Raw genomic sequence first — 20,576 nt, forward strand, 5'->3', positions numbered from 1 at the left:
GGTTCCTGTGCTTGTAAAAGTCAGGGACCTCAGAGATGCGGCGTGATCTCAAGGTGTAGATTTGCAGTCTCTCAAGCAGAGGAAGGAAGGAAGTGGAGTTATTCCTTCTCATCAATATGTATTCCCAGCACTGACAATTTTTATTCCAAAGGATGTTATGCATGTATGTTGCACCATCACACACACAAAAATGCTGTGCGTGTTTTCAAGAAAAGCAGCAGCCTCTGTGCCTTGCATGGAGCCCTTATCTGATAGATGTGATCTCTGTCTGTTAGACTGAGTTTCTGCAGCAGAGATTAGCAGAGCAGCGTAATTACTTCTGGCTACAAAGTAGGTACTTCAGTGGCTTGTGCAACCAGCGTTTCTACTGATGGTTTTAGTAAGGGCTCTTTGAACTCCTCTGCCTCTGTGATCAGGCATTAAAGATGTAAGCCATATTATGATTCATTTAAGATACTGTAGGCTGCACATTTGTCACGGTGCAATGGGGCTTCATTAAAAGTGAATGTTGAGTTACTGTATCTCGGTTCATTTGGAAAAAAGAAATTCTTTGAATGTTATGTTTGGCATACTGATTTTTTTTTTAAAGCTTTTGTTTGCACTAAAATGTTGTGCTTTATATATATCTGGCCATATGGAAAGCCAGGACAATGTAAAATACACGTGTTTTAAAATCACTTATTGAGTGTTAAAGCTAAAACTATGAGACTTGTTTGGTGCAACTTAATTGCTGTGAGTAATGCCAAAACTTTGAATGTAATCCTTGGGAATGCATAAGATACTAATTATATTCCAACCAGTCAAGGTGCACTTGTTTGGAAACTAGTCTGAGCTGGTCCCTTCTGAGAACATGGTATTTCCAATGCCAAAGGTGGAAAACCAGATTAATTTCTACAAAAATGAGTTATCCTTCAAAACCAGGGACAGGCTTCAAAGCATAGCACTTTATGACAAAAGGTACTTTCAGATTAACAAAGCAAGGCCCAAATATGCTAAACACAAGAGCAGGAAATGACTTAGGTTTGGTCCAGGTCTAGCTGCTGGCTGCTATATAGAATCCTAACTTGCTAATTGACTGTAGGTAAATTCTGGAGACTTTGTATGTAAGCTACAGTTACTGCTTTATGGACTCTCCCTTTGAGGCAATTATTCTATTAGTTATGGAGTTTCTGAGAGTTTTTTCATTGCCTTGCTTTACATTTCAAATACTTTTACAATTATTTTTTAAATGCATTTCAGAAAACTATGGTTATTGGACTAGCCAGTTCAATGGACCACCTAGGATCAATAGCATATAAAAATATGCTATTGATTTTATATTTTAGAATTGTGAATCTTACTTGCAAACATATTCCATTTATCTTTCTGAGTGATTTAATAGAATTAACTCCAAGTCATATCCAAGTTTTCCTATTAGCTCTCCTGCAGTATATTCCCTAGTGGATAAAACTATACTTGTATTCTTTTTGCCATTTATTCATCTTGGGAAAAAGTCTGTCAGCTATAATTTTGAATGAGGGCTTCCTCCTCCTATTATTAGCATTTGTTCTCCAGTCTAAATCTGAGAATAAATTCCATTCATATTGATACCCTTTCTAGTCATAATAAAAAGACTTCTTTTACAGCAATCTTCATTCATATCCAAATCTTACCCAGTTCATTTCATAGCAGGAACTCAGAAATGTCCAAGTAAAACTATTCTGTCTCAAAAGTTCTGACTCAGGTGGTGCTTTATTCATAATGTCCCTTCTGTTTGTCCATTCTGTCTTGTCTTTATACAAGTATAGCTTAGCAGGTCTGTGTTGCTTTCAAGAACACAAATGGCTTTGGTATAATTTACTATTCCACTGTGTTTCTGTATCCCTATATCACCTTATTTCATGTTTTAGGCCTCCTTTTTTTGCTTAAATTCCTCCCATTTTTTGTTTGGTTTTATTTTTTTAAACAACATCTACAACACCTCAGTTGTATTAGGAATGCTTCTCTTGTTAGTTTCATTGCCAGGCTGCTGTTTTTAATTAGTACTATGTTTAAAAAAAACCCAAAAACACCGACACCCAAATCCTTGTGTCCAACTATTCATTAATATGTTCATCTGTATTTCTGTATCCTTACTTATCTGATTTTTTCCATTAATTTGTGCTAGCCAAATTAACTATGAATATGATAGAATGTTGTCCCATTTTCTGCCATCAGTTTTAGTTTAAATTCTTCCATCAGTTTTGACAGTGTTAGTTGGGCAAGATTACTTCTCCATTATTTCTGTAATAAAGCTCTGTCTCCAGAGGTGAGGGTATTTTTATTTTTTTCTGATACATTTCAGTGGCTGAATATCTTAAGATTATTCTAACTTGGAAGTGAGAGCTAGTAATCTTTCAAACTTAATTCTCCTTTTTAGGGTACTTTAAGCTGAAGAATATGAGACTATAAATATATAATATATATATTTAAATAACCTAGAGAATGATATAGTAATTCTTGATCTGTTCCAGTAATAATTTTGAATTGCCATTTGTTTAAATGGAACCTCCAGTCACCATGTTTTCTTTGGCTTTTCTTAATTGTCTGCTGTATGTCAGATGCTCATCTCAGAGAAGCAGAGTTCTCCAAAACCTGTTTTTAGATTCATCATAGACCAGCCCTGTTTGCCTTCACACAATCTCCAGTCACAGAAACCTGTCTGTCTTCTGTATTGGTGGAAATCTCTTGTTCTGAGGTTCACTCTTCATTACCCCCTCTTATTGCCTATGTCCTTACCAATCACCCCTTAAGATACCTTTGGTTAAGTAGTCCTGTCTTTGGTGTGATGATTGATACTGGAGTCATGCTGCTTTACAAATTACATCATGCAATTATGATCCAGGTTTTGTAAGTACTGTTTTGGGTAAGGAAGGCATGGTATCAAGCTGAACCTTATAATGTTTAGGTAACTTTTATGGGTGAGTCATCAAAATAGTGGTGGTAATTGTTCAGAATTTGGTGGATATTGAACTGCATTTTTCATGTTATATGCTACATTTATATTCCAAGTTAAAGTCCTTGTCTGCTTTCATGCCACTGTATTTGGGTGCCCTACTTTTCAAGTGACCTCTACCTCTCTATTGTTTCTGCCCTTTAATGATGACCTATTTGTTTCTGTGCCTTCAAGCTTAGTTATTTTTTAAAATTTAAATAATTAATTAAGCCATATGTAGATAGGTAAAAGGTGTGACTGGTGATGAGCTGACATAAGAAACACAATGAATGGAAAGAGAAGGCATGGGAGGAAGAAGTGTCATCAATAGAGCTGAAGGATTCAGTCTGAAGAAGCAAGGCTGCAGTGAAAAAAATGGCATTCTTTTCTATGCAATATATCTCTGAAAGGATGCAGTGGGTTGAGGTTACAACCATGCAAAAACCTTGGGATGGCTGTGGAAAGAATTCCTTTAGTGCACTAGTTTAGTCCTTACATTCTTCATTATGAATCTATTGCTGCCTTACCTTCTTTTGGGGTACTAATTTTTGATTGAACAAGAATTGGAGTGCATGTGATGCAGACCTGAAAAAATGGGCTGAATATCAGCAAAGTGACTTGATGTAGGAGAAACCTGGAGACAGAATGAATGACGGTGTTTTGTACCCTCTTATTTTCTCCCTCTCAATATCTAAGCATAGTTTTCAGTTCTTCAGAGTCTGTCATTTCAGGGCAATGTATTGGATCACTCCAAATGTCATTTGGTGTCTTTGCACACCTATGAGAGTGGTATTTGTTAAACAGCATGGTCGCAGTTTGACAGCTGGTGTCAAAATACAGCCAAGTAGTTTGTTGTGTGATGAGTGCACATGACGTTCCCAGTAGCTGTTTTTACACCAACGTCTCTCAGTCTTCCAAAGATTTCTCTTCTTCCTTTTGACATTGGTCTTTCCTTTCTTGTGCTTATTTCCCCTTGCTCCTTCTAAAGCTGCTACAGCAAAGAAAATGTATTAATGTGATGGTGAAAGCTAAAGAAAGGCAGCAACTGATTGTGCATTGTACATAGGACTCTGGTTGAAGATGACAGCTCTGAGCAGGTGACCTTGAGGTAGAAGAATGTTGACATACAAGGGTCTTTTGTATTCAGGCAGTAAGGCAGTGAGAAGAGGGGCAACCTCTTGGGGCAGAGACACCCAGTTCTGAAACACCATGTGATGCTCTTAAAACAGCATGAGTACCTGCCAGGAAAAAGCAGTAGTTCTTTACAAACATGGTCTGAGAAATTCTGTAGTACACCTGAAAGTGGTGACATTACAGCTGATGACTGCATTCAGTCCTCTTAGTATTGAAGGTAACATTAAGTGTGTACTTCAATATGACCTATAAAGCTACATCCAACCCTTGATTTTTTTTGGTAACCATTTCTACCTGTGAACAAATATAGCAAATGTGTGTAGATATGGAGAAATCTAGTTACTGCAGGGTGCTTCATTGTATAGATGATGTTAGTTCTCCTTCCCTTTTTGTACTGTACCTGCTTAGTAATGCTATTGTCAATGCTGCCTTGAAACATCCTTTAGGGAAAGTAAGTTATGGTACCATCATGGAAAACTTACGTAGGATTCCTTGTGTTTCTTATTGTAACAGAATCCATTCAAAATCACTTGCCTTCCTTTCTCCAGTTCCTTCTTTATATCGTATTGCCTGCTTCCTATTTGTGGTTTCTGTAGGACTGGGAGAGTAGTAATAATAACAACATGCTGATCAGATGCTCGGCCTTGTAACCTCTGAAGCAAAGTTCCTTCCTGTTAAGCAAATGAGAATGCTGGTGGTGTTCCTCCATACAAGTTCTCACTTGGGCAATATTCTTCAAAGCCAGTGAAGCTGAGCAGGTTTGAATTCAGGGCAGAGGTTAGCCTTGAAGCATTTACTGAAGTTAGGAACCTTGAAATGTTGGCCTTTTGAATTTTCTAATGCTGGTGTCAGGAGTATGGGCTTACAGCTCCTGCAGAGCTCTCTGGCATGTGGTGTTTGTGTCCATACTGTGGCTGTTGGGGTCCTTGCTGCATTCATGAAAAGTGCAGTTAATAATCTGGCTGATGGCCAAGGCACAGCCACGTGCAGGTTCGGTCTGGGCTGCACAAAGGATCTGCTGGACTCATGCTAAGGTTTGTTTGCTTGGGCCTAACCCTTCCACTTTGGAAGTGATCTGAAACTTCACCTCACTTTTCTACTGGGGCTGTGCATGTAAACAAGGTTTGTAGGTGAGTCTTGGCTTTGGCAAAAGTTTGGAATTGGTTGATTAATTAAAAAAATAATATAACCAGATTCTAATTGAAAAACAATGCTAAGGTGGTGAGATTTTTTTTTTTTTTTAAGATAAGCAATCTGGCCAAGTTCTTTGAGAAGATTCACTTAGTGCACTGCCCTTGACCATTTTGATATAGTTGCTCAAAAAACCTAAAGCATTGTGAGAGGGATTTTTTGAGCTGGGTGAAGCTAATAAAGAAGGATGTGCTACTAAGTAAAGTCTTCAAATCCTTGTCTCTAAGGAGTTTTAACAAAGTTACTTAGGAATAAAATAGTAAAGTCCTTGGGAATTACCATAACTAGCAGAAAAAGGGTCTTAAATAGATTTTTTGTTGTTGTTTTAAAAGCATTACCATACATATATCTATCTGCATGCTAAAAATCTGCTTTCAATCAAAATGTTTTTTTTAATAAACCAGGCTTCTCTGAATTATCTGCAAAAATAATTAATTTTTTAGAATTAAATTGTTTTCAATCAATTAATGAAGTGAATGGTGGAAATTTGAATAGTTTTCTATAACAAAAAAGGTTTGAACAAAGTTATTAATGCTTTTAGCTGAAGTAAACTGTAGAATAGCATTAATGAATTCTCAGTGCTATAACCTTTGACTTCAAATTAACATTTTTAGGTTACCCAAAACTTTTTAAAGTAGTTGAAGTCCATGTAATTTGTTTCCAGCAAGGCTGATAAGAACATATCTAAAAATACTTTAAATAGTATAGCTTGCCAGGGGATCAAATCTTGTATTTTTCAAGGTGACCTTGCATTTATTTTTCTGGGGAGCCCCCTGCACTTCCATTTACTTTTCTGGGGACCCCCTCCCACCCACCAAGCTTATAGTGATTTACAGCTTTAATATGAAGGAAATCAGCCAAATTGTTAACATTAACGTTCATTTTAATAGGATAAAAACTTTGGTTTACTTCCCTGTAACCCCAAACAAACCCCAACTTTTAACCTAAAGCCAGCATCCTAGGCTAGGTCTCCAGACCTACGGATTTCTGAAAAACACAACCTCCCCCAAAAAAAAGGAGCCGAAGTTTTTAAAGGGCCTGGCTTTAAACGCGGAGCGAGGATCGCGCCGGTGTTGGGACTCATCATGCCAGGGCGGCGGTGCGTGTGCCCGGGCGCCGGTCTGCGGCGTTGTGTCCCGGCGGAGCTGCGCGGCCGTGCCGTGCCGGGCCCGGCGGTGCGGTGCCGGTGCCGGTGGCGGCGGCGGTGCGGGCGCGGAGCGGAGCCGAGCGGAGCCGCGCTCTCCTCCCGCTCGCTTTCTCTTTCCCCCTCTCTCGCTCGCTCCCTCTCCCGCTCGCTCTCCCCCCTCCCTCCCTCGCTCTCTCGCTCTCCCTCTCTCTCTCCTACACTGCCAGCCCCTGATGTGATGGCGAAGAAACCCCGTTGACAAGGCACTGCTTTTTCATGACGGTGAGTTTCCCTTTGAGTGTATTATAATTTTGTGATAAAAATTTCAAGGAAAAAAAAAACACACAACCTCCTTCCTCCCTTCCTTCGGGGAGGGAAAAGAGAGGGGGGAAATCTATCTCCAGACAGACAGAAAAGAAAGAGGAGCAAATTAACAACCAGGAGTTGCCAAAACCAGGATATTAGGTTTCAGCCCAGAGAGCTATTGGCTCTGGGGCTATGTATATAAATATATATCTAGAGAGAGAGCGAGCGAGAGGGGAGACGAGGAGGAAGAAGAGGGATATTTTGTGGGTGGCTGTTGTTTGGGCAGATGTGGATTCACATGGAAATGAACTATATATATTAATTTTTTTTTTCCGCGAGGATGGTGGTGGTGGCTGCTGAGGGCACTTAAAAAAAAAGTTGTTTCTTAAAATAAAGGCGCGGGGGGGGGGGGGGGGGTTGAAGGGAGAGATAAGGTTTCAGGTCCAGGCTGATAGCTGCAGAGAGGGGAGAGGTTTGGGGTGGGTTTTTTTTTTTTTTTTTCCTTGCTGATGCCATGCAAATTCAGGAGAGGAGGGAAGAAAAATCTCTTTTAATGACTCATTGATTGAGCCGGTTTAAAATTAGTTGTTGTTGTTGTCTTTTTTTTTTTTTCCGCCCCCTTGATGGCCATCAAGAGAGGGATGGAAAGAGGAGAGGAGGGAGAGAGAGTGTGTGTGTGTATGTGTGAGTGTGAGAGAGTGAGAGGGAGAGAGGGGGATAGAGAGAGTGTGTGAGGGAGAAAGAAAAATAATCTTTTCAAATCTCCTCCCTCTTTTTTTTCCCCCCTCGTTTCTTTGCTTTTCTCTAAAGCTCTGTGGTCTGTGAAACAGTCTTTTCTTCCTCCTCGTCGGGAAAATGGAGACACTTCGTCTCTCTCCTGGCTGTGCAGCTGGGAAGGATTTTTCTTTTCTTTTTTCCTTTTTCGCTCATGGCTTGATTTTTTTCTTTCCCCCTTCCACTCGCCACCACCCTAATCTTGTCTTTTTGAGCTTGTGTCTCAGAGTTGTACCTGCTGGGGATTTATTTTTCACTCATTTCCTCGTTTTCAGTGTCGCCACTAGATTTGATTTGATTTGTTTTGTTTTTTATTTGCAATTTCCTCCGAATCGCTCCGTGCCTCCTGCTTTTAACCGAGGAATGGAAACGGTGCCGCTTTTTGTGGGTGCGCGAAATGCTCGGGCGGTAGGTTTGGGCTAATGCGATTTTTTTTTTTTCGCCTTTTCGGGATCAAGTTTTTCGATGTGCCTTTTATTTTATTTATTTATTTATTTATTTTTCTTTTGGAGAGAGAAAATATTTAATTGTAACGCCTTTTTAAAACACAATAAAGCGTCTCTTTCTGGAGTGACCCCTTTGGCTTCGCTGTAGAGTGGATGTGAACCCGATCCTTTGTGCTGCTGGGATTATTTTGCGTAAAAAGAAGCAATATTTTGTAAATAGATTTTTTTACTTGTGGCTTAAGAGAATAGTAGGTTGTGAAGGGGGTTTTCTAAAAGGGTCACTGTTCACATTTATTGAGTCATGGGCGGTATTCAGTATGTAAATTATATTTTGCTTTTTGGTATTTATTACAAAATTCAGTTACAGATGATGGCAGAAAACAGGTATAGAGACCTTAAAAGCTGGGCAAAATCGAACGACGTGTAGAGGGCACGCATATATTTCCTCAGAGCTGTTGTTAATCACTGTGGGGAGGAATGAGATGTGGAGGCCTCTGCCTTTCGCCATTCCGTGCTCGCCGCTCCTCTCCTTCCCCGGGCTGGGCAGCGCGGGGTGGCCCAGGGACTGCCGGGCAGAGAGGAGAGCGGCTCCGGCGGCGGCCCCGGCCGTGCCCGGCTCGGCGGGCAGGCAGCCCCGGCTGCGCGGGGGAGCGGGAAGATGGCGCTGCCTGGCTCCCTGCCAGCGTTTGTTGCGCAGTTTCACCCGCTCTCCTCCCCCACGGGCGCCATTTTAAGGTCCTTTCTGCTGTCGCCGCGCCGTGTGGGGCGGTGCCGTCGCGCCCAGCTCGGGCCATATTTCTGTGTCTTGTCTGGGAAGCGTTTCTGCTTTGGGCTTTGGGAGCCGAGATCTCCCCGAAATCCTCAAAGCCTTGCTTCCCTCCCGTACCCCCCCACTCCTTTGCTAATCCTTGGCCACCGTCTTGAGGTTAAACAGCCTGGGCTCGCACGGGCCCGTGCGCGCAGCTTCAATCCCGCCAACAGCCCTTACAAGCTTGTTTTCTTTACCTCTGAAATACGCGTTTCTGGTCATTCAGCGTATAGGAATTAAAAAAAGATTCGAAAGAACATTTTTTGTGAACGATGGCCGAAAAATAAAACATGACATTAAAAAAGAAATCCACCTTTAAAAGATGATCCGGTGTAGTGCATAGGGCAAGGTATTCTTCACTGAAGAGGTTTCAGTAGTGCTTGCAAAAATAAAAGCATAGGCAATTTTTTGGTGGGTCGGTTGCTTATTTTGTTGCTCTTACTGTCTTAGTAATATTTTGGTGGGGGGAGGGACTAGCATATTTTCAAGTTTTTATTGCTCCTTTATGTCTAAGGGGAAGCTGCTTTTTCCAAATTACTTAATTTGACAGCTCCACCTTAATATATTTTTGAAGTTTTGTTTTGGTGCTGTTTTTAGGAAGAGCTCTGCAAATACCTTTTTTTCCAAAACCACTTTTTTTTTTTTCCTTTTAACATTTCTGTATGATCTGCTCAGAGCTCATGAGGCTTCAGCTTAATTCCAACATCACCTGTACCTGGGAAGAGCAAAGTGTGCTGCCAAACCAGCTTATGCTGTGCCTGCTAAGGAGTGTGGAATGCTTGTGTAGTTCTTGGATTTCTGTTTTTTGACACATCAGAGGATGGCTTCCCCATTCTCACTGCTCATTCCTGATAGAAGTGGGAGATTTTTTAAAATTCAGGAATAATCTTATAAATTTTTAATTATTTAAATGTTTAAATTTTTTTTTGCCTGCTGAAGGGTTTTAAACAACATTTCTGTGAAATACAGAATATACAAAAAATTGTCTGGATATAAACTGTCTTTTTAAAAGACTTTCCTGGGGACTTGTTAGCATTTTAGCTTTGAATAAAACACCAGCTATGAAACTTATTTACAGAGATTTTGAATGTAGAATGCAGTATTTGTTCACATATTTCAGGAATTTTACATCATTAAATTCACTGCTTCTTGAAGTGATTATTTTCATTAACAGGAATCTTGGGATTAAGGTGGTGAATTCTTTTTTTTTTAATGGTAGCATACTTTTAAGTAATAAAATTTCTCTCTTACGTCTGAATGTCTGGAAGACTGTGTGTGATTTTCTTCATTAATTTGTGAAAATAGTGAAGAAATGGCAGAAACAGGATAAAAATGACTGGTTTATATTCTCTCAGGGCCTAGTACTTTCCAAATGACTATATATAATCTGCACAGCGGCCTGCTTGCATTAAAGCACGGTATATTCTCATCTTGCATTGAGATCTGTGTTGGCTACTACTTAAATATTCCAGACCTGTTCTTTTTAGACGTGTTTTTGTCTCTCCAAGCTTTAAAGTTTGTGTCTGTTGTTGCAAGTAGCACTTTGCATTGGGTGCCACTTGTTTACACTTGTGGAGGAATGCAGAGCTCACTCACCATGTTGATACAGTAGCCTGGTTGTGTTTCCATTGATGCACCTTTGCTTACTCACTGGTGTGATACCTGGGTGTTCAGGTGTGTGCTTGTTTTGGGCATACTTGGAGTGCTTGTTTTGTGTGCAGTACCTGTATCCTGGGTTTGAAAATGCTCTCACTAAATGTGTGGGCCCAGCTACAGAGATGGTTGTACTGTTGCTAAGTATTTACATCACTTTATGGATGTGCAGCTCCTTCACGTGTCCTTTTCCAGTACAGTTTATGTATTTATTTTAGTTCTACTGAGAGGAAAGCCCCAAAGTTGTGCTAGTATAAGCTGCATTTCCAGTTTCCTCCAAGGTCCCTTTCTCTATTAATGGAGTTTTCCAGCAGAGGAAAGCCCATGGCTAGAGCTGAAGAGCTCTGGGATGCCTGGGTGAGCTGCCTGCTGCCTTTCCAGAGTTTTGCTGGTATACTTCACATGGTTTCCAGAGAAGTTGTATCTGCACAACTGCACTTGGGTTTCACACTGAGGCTCTAATGGTCAATGATTGTGCCTCTTCATGCTGCATTAGGCTTGTGGTAAATCTAATGGCTGCTGCTTTTTAGGGTAGTTGTAGCAGCCAGCATGAAAGTGTGTCATTGCTGTCTAAGTAGTGGCTACAGAGCAGGCATAAGAGCCTCTTTGATAATGTAGTCACTGTTCAGAGAGTTGGCAGAATTCCTTACAGTGGTTCTGCTGGAATAAGCTGCATCTGTACTTGAAAGGTTTTTTTATTGCCATATAGACATGGGGATTGTCTACAAAAACAAGTGTGTTTTCCTTTCTTATGGTAGAGGAAAAGCAGTGACAATAATAAACTGTTCTAACATTCATTGTGACCTGCCACTGTGTAATTTGAAAGAGGGAGCAGTTTTGGGAGTGCCCTTGTTACACCACCATAAATGTGTAAACACTAATCTGAACTGAGGTTTTTTTCAGATCATCACATAGTTAAATGAATATGTGTGTCTTTTTTTTTCAAGTGTTAATTTGTTCCTGCTTTCATAGTTGAAAAAAACCCCAGCTACTCAATCTGTAATATTTTGCTTTATTTGAGAATTGTTGAGGTTTTAGACAAAATAAAGATTACCATCATTAACTAGCACAGAGAGACTATCAAGTTTTTTTTAAATTATTCCTTTCTTTTCTTGCACTAGTTTAAAAATGTTCTAGGGCTAAGGGAATCCTTACCAAAAGAAATAGAAAGCAGGTAAAATCACTGTAAAAACCTAACACAGAAACCTTTTTCTCATTGAAGGTATTGAGAAATACCTTCTCAATGGTGAAATGGAGAGGGAAGGTCTGGAGAGGAGGATTTAACTTCATTGCAAGAGACTGATTATTTTTGTAAAGTCTGATCTTAATGCCTTGTCTCAGGTGGATCTTGCAGTAGTTTTACTGTGAACTTGATCCAAGCATGGAATTACACGATCTGGTGTGGGAGCTTGAATTTATTGAGATAAGGCAACTACAGAAGTTATCTTGGCCACACTGAAATAGGTGGTGAAATTTCCATTGGCAGTCAGCAAGGCATTGGCTTCAAGAAGGACAGCATGGAGGATTTTCAGCTTGGATTTGGATTGATATGGACTGCACTGCTGAAGTAGTTACACATCTGTCAATTAATCCTATTCAGTTTTCAGTAGACCTCCCAAACATAATAACTGAAAGGAGTATAAATGGCTGTTCAGCTAATTATTGGCAGTTGGTAGCAGATACTAACTAGCTCATCTGAACATGCTTGTGGCAAAGTTTGGTTTTTAAATTAGTACGGAATAGAGTGGCAATGAAAAGGTATTAATTGGGCATTGGTTTATAAATCAACTGAGAAACGTTCAGTTCATAAAGAAGTTATGGGCATGCAGAATATTTTTTCAAAATCTCTAAAAACTATACGCTCACAATGAGAAGTATGGGGCTTGAGTATTCTTGAGTAGAAACAAGGTAGAAAGCATCTGAGGGACTCAACATTTCTTGGAGTATTATTTTGCACAAAACATCTGCTAATAGTCTGTACTATAGCATACAGTAGTTTGTAGAAATGCTTAAGAGCACCTCATATCTTCTGGGCAGGTGAATGTTTCCCTCCTATGGAACTGCTGAGATCCTGCCTCCTGTGCGTCTTGTGGGATGAAACCGGGACCTTTCAAAATGTTTTATAAATATTGAAATTCCTGAGGAATTGGGTATGTGGTGGAGCAGCTTGGAGGACAGAGCCCAAAACAGGCCATAGTGTAGTGATGAGCATAGTCACTGCTGGAGGAAAGGTCTGAGCCCAGCCTTTAGCCTGGGAGATCCCATGGGATAAGGAAGCGTCCTGACCTTCAGACTGAGGTTACTCTGGATTTTCTCTATGTGGTTTAAAAAATCTGTTTCCTGATACAAGTCTTGTTAAGATTTTGATATTGCCAAGAACAGCTGTGGATGCAGTAGAAAAAAAAATGTATTGAATAAATCAGAAATTCTGTGCTGAACATGTGTATCTCAGGGAAGCTGACTGTAGACAGCCACACAGGGTGTTCACTTGTGTAGCTGGTGTGTTGACTGTAGCTGGATTAGCCATTACTATCATACATACTGTTAATTGAACTGCACATTTCCTTTTTTCCCCCCTAACATACTAAAATATCGCTGTAGTTTTTGGAAGTTTGGTAAGTTACTGCATTTGGCAAACTCAAATCAGTATTTTTTTTAAGGGCCTACTAAAGGGAAATGTAGGCGTTGGATAAACAGCCTATTGTAGGTTGTCTGTGGTTTTTATTTACCCTTCTGTGTGTGGAGCTGGATGCTCTTGGGTGTTCATCTGCCAGATCTTAAAAACCATGAAGAGGCATAATGTTGCACCTAGCAATTCCTGAGAGGAAGCACTTTTGTGGTTTTTTTCCTGTTGCTGTTTTTCTGATTCCTGAATTATTTCTATTTTTAGAGTAGTTTTTCTTAGAGAGGTTTTTCATCATTCTTTTGAATATTTAAAATTACCGATTTCTTCTCATACTTTGTGGCATACAGATGGCTGAAATATTGATGATTTAATTCAGTTTTACAGCTAATTTCAAGCACTGCAAATTTATCTTAGAAGTACCATTCAGATTTAGATTCTTGGAATGAAAACTTATTTTTGAATATTAAGAAGGTAATGCTTGCATAATGCACTGTGTTACTAGATTAGAATTCCAAATTTCTTAGTTTTTTAGCTGTATTTTAGAGCACAGTTCCTGGTAGATTTTGCAACAGTGTAGTAACTTTTGATTACTCTGGAGAAGAAAATATTCATAAGGAGTAATTCCATATTGTAGGATATAAGTACAGCATAGTTAGTTTATGAGTGAATAGTAAGTCTTTGTGTTTCACAAAATGCATTTTAAAATGATTATTTTTCCTTACTCCTGTTGTCTTGAAATGACCATTTTTGGATAATTACAACTTCCGAGTGAGGTTTTAATTTGCAATTAATTTTTCAATATTTACCTCTTTTCCATTGAGTACTTGTCATTGTCCTGCAGCATATAATTTTTTTACAGTAATGGGAGGGGGGAGTGGAAATACCTCTTAATATAAATTTTTGTATTCCATCCATGTAAAAATCAGTTTCTTGAAAACACAGGGCTTGACGTGGTAAGCAGCTCTTAAGTTGATAATAAGATAGAGTCTTGGTTACTTACAAGAGTCTGAAATTCACTTTGCAAGATACTAGATTGCTCAAAAGTAGTATTGACTTTAAATTTTAGAATAAACTGCATGATAATAAGGGTTTGAGTTTACACTCTTTTCTTACACTTCTGTGTTGCAGAGAATGCAAATGAGGTCTGGTTGTTCCTGTCTAGGAGTTTCCTTCACTGAATCCGAGGCTGCCTGTTGGATAGGAACCTGAGAGAGAACTGACAGGGTAAGGCAGGCAGTGGTTACAGCACCTTAGCAATCAGAAGTGCACACTAGGATGATATGTTACCCAGGGGATGATGAAACAGCTTGGGGTTTTCCCCCCTAGTTCAAAGCACACAGCAAAATATTAGCACTGTGGAAATTAATGAGAGTTTTGGTGGAATTTTGTGTGAGGTAAGGACTTCAGTTCTGGGTGTTTGATCTCTGCAGTCAGTGTGGAGTCACTTAATGCTGCTGCAATCCTTTTATGTAATTTAGCAAGGGATGGATTGGGTTAAATGGAGTTATCTTACTCTGTGCTCAGAAAGGTTGTGAGGGGTGAAAATGCCACGAATTTGATGTAGCACGCTCAGTTCACAGCAGTACCATTCTCTGCAGTCACTGTTGCAGTAACTGATTTGTTCTGGTTTTGTTTTGTGGTGATTGTTTTTCCAGTGGCAATGCACTTCAGATATTCCATACTTGTGTTGGGATTGTAGATTAAAATTCTGAATGGAAAATGATAGAGCAACAGAACAATTTAGAAGATATTATAGGACAGGTTCATTATAAAGCATGAGAGAGATCTTGTCAGAATTCCTGCTGACAGGATGTGTACAAAGGCATACTGAAGTTGTGAGGATCACTGGGTGTATGTCATAACTCCAACAGTAATTGCTTCAGGTGCTGGGGATGTTACTGTGTGCAAGTTTGATTATCTCCCATTATAAAGGTTTAGCTACAGCAGTCATTACCTTGCTCTAAAGCATCGATTTCCAAAGGTCATTGTTCACTCTCAGGAGTCATGCTGCCAATCAGGAATGGATCTCATGTATTTGCACAAAACTAGATTTTACCAACAGTTTTGCAGGTAGATTTATTTATGTGTGACTTACAATATTTTGATGTTGATTATATCACACTTTTTGGAAATTACTGTTCTAGATTAGCTTGTGCTTTTTACAGGAAGTGAAAATAGGTTTATTGCTTTGTATCTGAAACGATCTGTTAAGGCTGTATGAAATTATAAGTGACTTTGAGAAAGAAGTATAATTCTCTTGTTGCAAGCTGGAATATAACTTAAGTAAATTTAAAATCCAGTGTTTGCAGCTCCTAGAATATGGATAGTATCTGAAGTGTGTGTGAATAGTTGAACTGCTTTTGGTCAAATCTGGTTTTAATGGCACTGCAGGTCATAGGCCCTGCATGTGTTACATGATACTGTGGATTGTGTAGCATGTTGATTAAAAATTGAGGGTGGTAAGGACCACATGGCCCTGCCCTCTTCTGTAAGCAGAACATGCTTCATAGTTAGAACAGGTTGGTGAGGGCCATTTGTGTTTTGAAAATTTCCAAAGAGGATGATTCCAACCCCTTGCTTGAACATTCTTATTTGTGAATGTTTTTCCTTGCATCTGGTTGGGATTTTTTGTGTTAGATGTTTTGGCTCTTGCTTTGTGTCTTGCTGTGTGCTGACGAGAGGCGACCTGCTTGGCTCATCTTTGTCCCTCTTTTAGCAGGCTGCAGGTAGCACCTGGGTTTGCCTTCTGCTGTCCAGGCCTAAGAAAAGCAGTTCCTTCCTATGAGCACATGATTTTACTTGCCCTCTGTTGGACTCCTTCAGGTTGTTTTGTATTCTTAAGAGCAGTGTCTGTGTGTAAAAGCCCAACAGATTTTGGCTGGGAGCTCACGAGTGCTGGTAGAAAGGGAATAATCGCTCCCCTGGCCCGCTGCCTGCACTGTGGTGATGTGTGTATTCGCATGTGTGCTACAGCCCCCATGTGCTTTAAGCTGACTGAAGCACGACTGCCTTCCCTGTGTTTAACTATCCACCTACCTCATTCCCTCTCTTGTGCTGGCACTGGTGCTGCTGTAGCCCTATGGCAAGCCACAGCCAATCAAGAAGCTCATCCTAAGTTGAAACAGATCAATGTATTTTATCAGATCAGTTTTTGTTCCAGATGACTCTTCAAAGCCTTGAGCTGACCCAGGGAAAGTGGATGAGAGGAGGGCAGGACTGCTCTATTCATCTTCTATTGCTCTTTGCTCTGTAGTAGGTCAGAGTGTTGAAATGAAGGCAGAGGCTTTAAGGCCAAGTAATGAGAGTCTCCCAGAGGATTGGCTTGCACAGCTGGGATTTCCTTGTCAGTTTTATTACTTTCAACTTCTCTTATGTTCCGTTTGGGAACGTGTGATAAAGGGCACTCTGGCTATTTCCCAGACGGGATAGGCAGGGCTTCTTGCACAAGTACATGTTATCCAAGTTGAAATATATCCTGTATTCACATTGTGGTTGCAGAAATAAGAAATAAAATGGTAGGGGCTTTGCTAATAAGCTACAGGGAATATCTGTGCTGGGTTGTGACTAATTAGTGAGGATTGCCCTTTGTAAATTAGTTGGATGCACCAGCAGAGCTGAATTTGGCCTACTTATAAGCAGATTTTTTTTTGTGGCTTTTTTTTTTTTAAGACACTGTAGACCAGTATTGATAATTAGATATTTGCTAGGCTACATTGTAACAGTGCTCCAGCAGTTTGTGTGACTCTTCCCAAAGTGTATTTTCCCCAGGTGTCTCTAGTGTGGGCTCTTGGCAGAGCCCTGGATGCATTGATGGGTCCCAATGGCCCAGCCAAGCCTCACCTAGAGTTTCCACTGGCTGAGGTCTCCAAAGACTGGTCCAAATCTAGAAGTGAATCAATGTTTAAGGGTCTAGGCCAATGGTCTCCAAATGTTTTTGATTGCACACTCCTATTGGTAAGATTTTTGAGCATGCGTCCCCAATATATTTATATTATTTTGCATACACAAGTATATGTGTGTATATTAAAACTTCATATACTAGTGAAGTTTTAATATTTTCTTCTTGCACCCCACTGGATTTTCTTGCACACATCCTGCTTTGAAGACCACTGGTTTAGGCTTCATAACTCTTTACTTCACTCATTGTCACAGGTTTTATTTTCAAACTCTCATGGCTTAATATGGTTTATACCCATTTCATACATCACTTGTTGCTGTGGCCCACTGTATGTTAACAAACAGTGAGGAGGTCACAAAACTAGAAAAGATAGTTGGCAAGAAAAGTGACAAACTTTTCTTTCGTTTGTGCCATAGGAAAGATTTTAGGAAAATTCCTCAGGACGGCCTTGCTTTTGTTAACACACTTTTAAATGATCATCTGTGTCAAGATCACATGTTGCTCAAATTCCTCTTTTCGAACTAGACTTTTGGGTGAATTTGTTTTTGGGTGTGCAAGTACTCTGTCAGATTGCTTGCTGCTGCCTCTGTTGCTCTCCTGAAATTAACAGGGCACTAATCGTTTGGTAATCCTTGTTGAAAATAGGCATTAGTTAAAAAGATTTAAACCTGCGGTGTCCTGGTTTTGGCTGGAACAGAGTTGATTTTCTTCCTAGTGGCCAGAACAGTGCTGTGTTTTGGCTTTAGGATGAGAATAACACACTGATGTTTTAGTTGTTGCAAAGCAGTGCTTGCACCAAGCCAAGGCCTTTTCAACTTCTCATACTACCCCGCCAGTGTGGGGGCTGATTTGTGTTTGTAATAATAAATACTGTGACCAGGAATAGAGGGGCCCTGCCTCCTGCTGGGTGAAGGAAGGGGACTACCAGATTTGACTACCAGGTTTATTGGACTGTGGATTTGGCACGTGGAAGCTACAGGACATACAGGACTCATTTCCATAGCAACCACATGGACTCCTAGGTGAAAAAGTTGGATATATATTCTTCCCTATCATGCATCAGCCTCTGGGAAAATCCAACAATACAAAGGATTGTTCAAGGCCACTCTGAGAGCAAGGGGTACTGGGACATACAGACATTGGGATAGGGGATCTGCTAAAAGGGCTGGCCCTGCCCAATCAAAATTTTCACATACTGTAGAAGTGGATAAAGTTCCTATAGTGCACACAGAAAATTGTGTTGTGGAAGGCAATCTTGGTTGTTCCTGTCTTGGGCAAAGACAGACCCATCCATGGGATTGGATTTGCTCAAGGACCTGGGTGCACTTAGTGGGTAATGCAGAGGGATGAGGAAGTCTTGTATGTACTCAAGGGTATTTGATTTTGGGTTAGAACAACCAGTGAGGACGTTAATTGCTGTATACTACTGTATTTCATCACTACTCTGGTTGCTTTATGCCATGCCAATGGTATTGCTGTCAGGGTTGCTCAGATTAATGAAGAATGAGTGCTGATGAAACTGAGCAAAGTGCAGCGATGGTAGAACCAGATGAGCACAGCAGTGATGGAACCAGACTTCAGCATGTAATAATCCCAACAGCATTTACCATCTCTTTCACTTTGAAGGAATGGTATGACAGATGGAGCCCAAAGTCCTGGACTAAATGAACTCAGTGGACATCTTAGAGGGGTGGCCCATAGATTATGGGCCTGTATGTCTGCATATATGGCAAAAGACAGGAAAGGTGGATGTGATAATGTGGGATGCATTGGAAAGTGTCGGATCTGGGCATGATGAGGTTGGTATAGAATAAAGGGTGGATGTTGTCTTGGTTTTGACTGGGGTAGAGTTACTTTTCTTTCTAGTAGCTGTGTTTTGGATTTAGGATGAGAATAAAGTTGATAACACCCTGATGTTTTAGTTGTTGCTGAGCAGTGTTTGCACCAAGTCAGGGACTTCTCAGCTTCTCACAGCACCCCACCAGTGAGGAGATTGGAGATGTGAAAGAAGCTGGAAGGGGAAATAGTCAGCAGATCAGACCCCAACCGACCAAAGGGATGTCCCATACCATATGGCATCATGTGGAGCAGTAAAACTTTGTTATCTGGGGTAAACTCGCAGGAGTTTGCAGTATGTTGGGTAGATTTTTCTTGTATCACGTTTAGCTCGTAAAGCCAAGTGTATGTTCAGAAGGGGGTGTAATGGTGAAGATTATGTATTGCTATTAGGATTTTCTCACACCAGTATTTACATGGATTTTATTTTCCTTCTGATCATTCTATGCAAATTTTGAAGAATTCAGTGAATTTAACAAATTTATCTTGATTTGTGTCAGTTGTTTTAATACCTCCAGAGTATTAATTGAAGAAAGTTCTGTGGTATCACTTCAGGTATTAGTGAACCCTTATTATGATAAAATCATGGAGAATATTTGGTTATGTAAAGGAAAGACATTTTATGATGTTTAAATAATGCTGTCAGTATTTCCACAGACACATGGGTTGGGATATACAAAAGTAGATTTGCAGTGTGAAAACAAGGATAATTTTGACTTTGTATAAATTTTTGCTTTTGGTTAGCTAGGAGACTTTGGAATCTTGTTCTTGAGACATGGGTATGCTTTCAGCAGTTAGAGGAAATAACAGCTTTCTGTAGGTAGTACTATCAGTACAGTTAAAACAGAATGCTAATTGCTTATTAATTTATTCTTAGTAATACACATTTATATTTAAATTTCCTGACATCATACTATGTCATGCCATTTGCTTAGCATTGAATTGCAATATCAGTGCTCAAGCTGGTGGCTCTATGCAAGAGTAAGCAGCTGGATTGCTGAATCATGGGAGAAATTGCTTTTCTTAATGTGGGTAATCACCTCCTGAATGCTGATTTTTGTTAACATTGAGGTAGTTCTCTGTAGCTGTGCTTTGTTTTTCTGTCTTCCCTGAGAGGTGATACTGAATGATCCTCACACTGACATGTGCTTCATTTCTGCTTCACCATCACTGTAAGCTAAAGCACAGAGACAAAATCCAAATAAGGCTCTGCAGTATAGAGGACACAGTACCCTCTGCTAGTCTACAATATAAGCTATTTTCAGAACCAGTAGAGTATAGAAAAATTTCAGGAAAGAGGTTACAGAATCACAAGACGGCCAAGGTGGGAATGAATATCTGGAGATCACGTTATCCCCTGTCCTGCTCAGAGCAGACTCAACCAGAGCAGGCTGCTCAGGGTCAGAGCACTCAGGTCAAGGCTGTGGTCCAGCTGTGTCCTGGGTATCTCCAAGGATGGAGACCTTGCTGAAAAACTTGTGCCAGTATTTGGCTACCCTCAGAGTTTTAAAAGAGGAAAGTTTTTTCTTCTGTCTACATAAACTTTTTGGTTTATTGTATTTTGATTTGTGCCCTTTGCCTCTTGTTCATTCCCTGGGTATCTGAGAAACATTTGGCTCAGTATTTTTAACACTCTCTCACCAGGTATTTATATACAAGATAAAGATTTCCCTAAGGTTTTCCGTTCCTCAGGCAGAACAGTACTGGTGCTCTCAGTCTCTTGTATAGCAGGTGCTTCAGTCCCTTCAGTGTTTTAATCATTACGGAGATCAGGATGAGGAATGATTCATGTGGGTCTCTGGTCAGGGACAGTGAGTTTCTATTT

The 20,576-nt window shown here is 40.2% G+C and overlaps 1 protein-coding gene across 3 annotated transcripts in view; it reads left to right on the plus strand.

Annotated features, from left to right (window-relative positions):
* The first annotated feature begins 6,612 nt into the window (after positions 1-6,612).
* The window catches only part of BICRAL (BICRA like chromatin remodeling complex associated protein), a 35,365-nt gene continuing 21,401 nt past the window's right edge, over positions 6,613-20,576 (plus strand). The window contains exon 1 of one of the 3 annotated variants that reach the window (XM_066546487.1): positions 6,613-6,686. The gene's annotated coding sequence lies outside the window, so the exon portion shown is untranslated. Of the gene's footprint in view, positions 6,687-7,338; positions 7,893-14,163; positions 14,242-20,576 lie in introns of those variants that run through there. The other 2 variants (XM_066546488.1, XM_066546489.1) reach the window with 2 other exon arrangements.

This window comes from Molothrus aeneus, chromosome 3 (assembly GCF_037042795.1).
Source record: "Molothrus aeneus isolate 106 chromosome 3, BPBGC_Maene_1.0, whole genome shotgun sequence".
Classification (NCBI taxonomy): Eukaryota; Metazoa; Chordata; class Aves; order Passeriformes; family Icteridae; genus Molothrus; species Molothrus aeneus.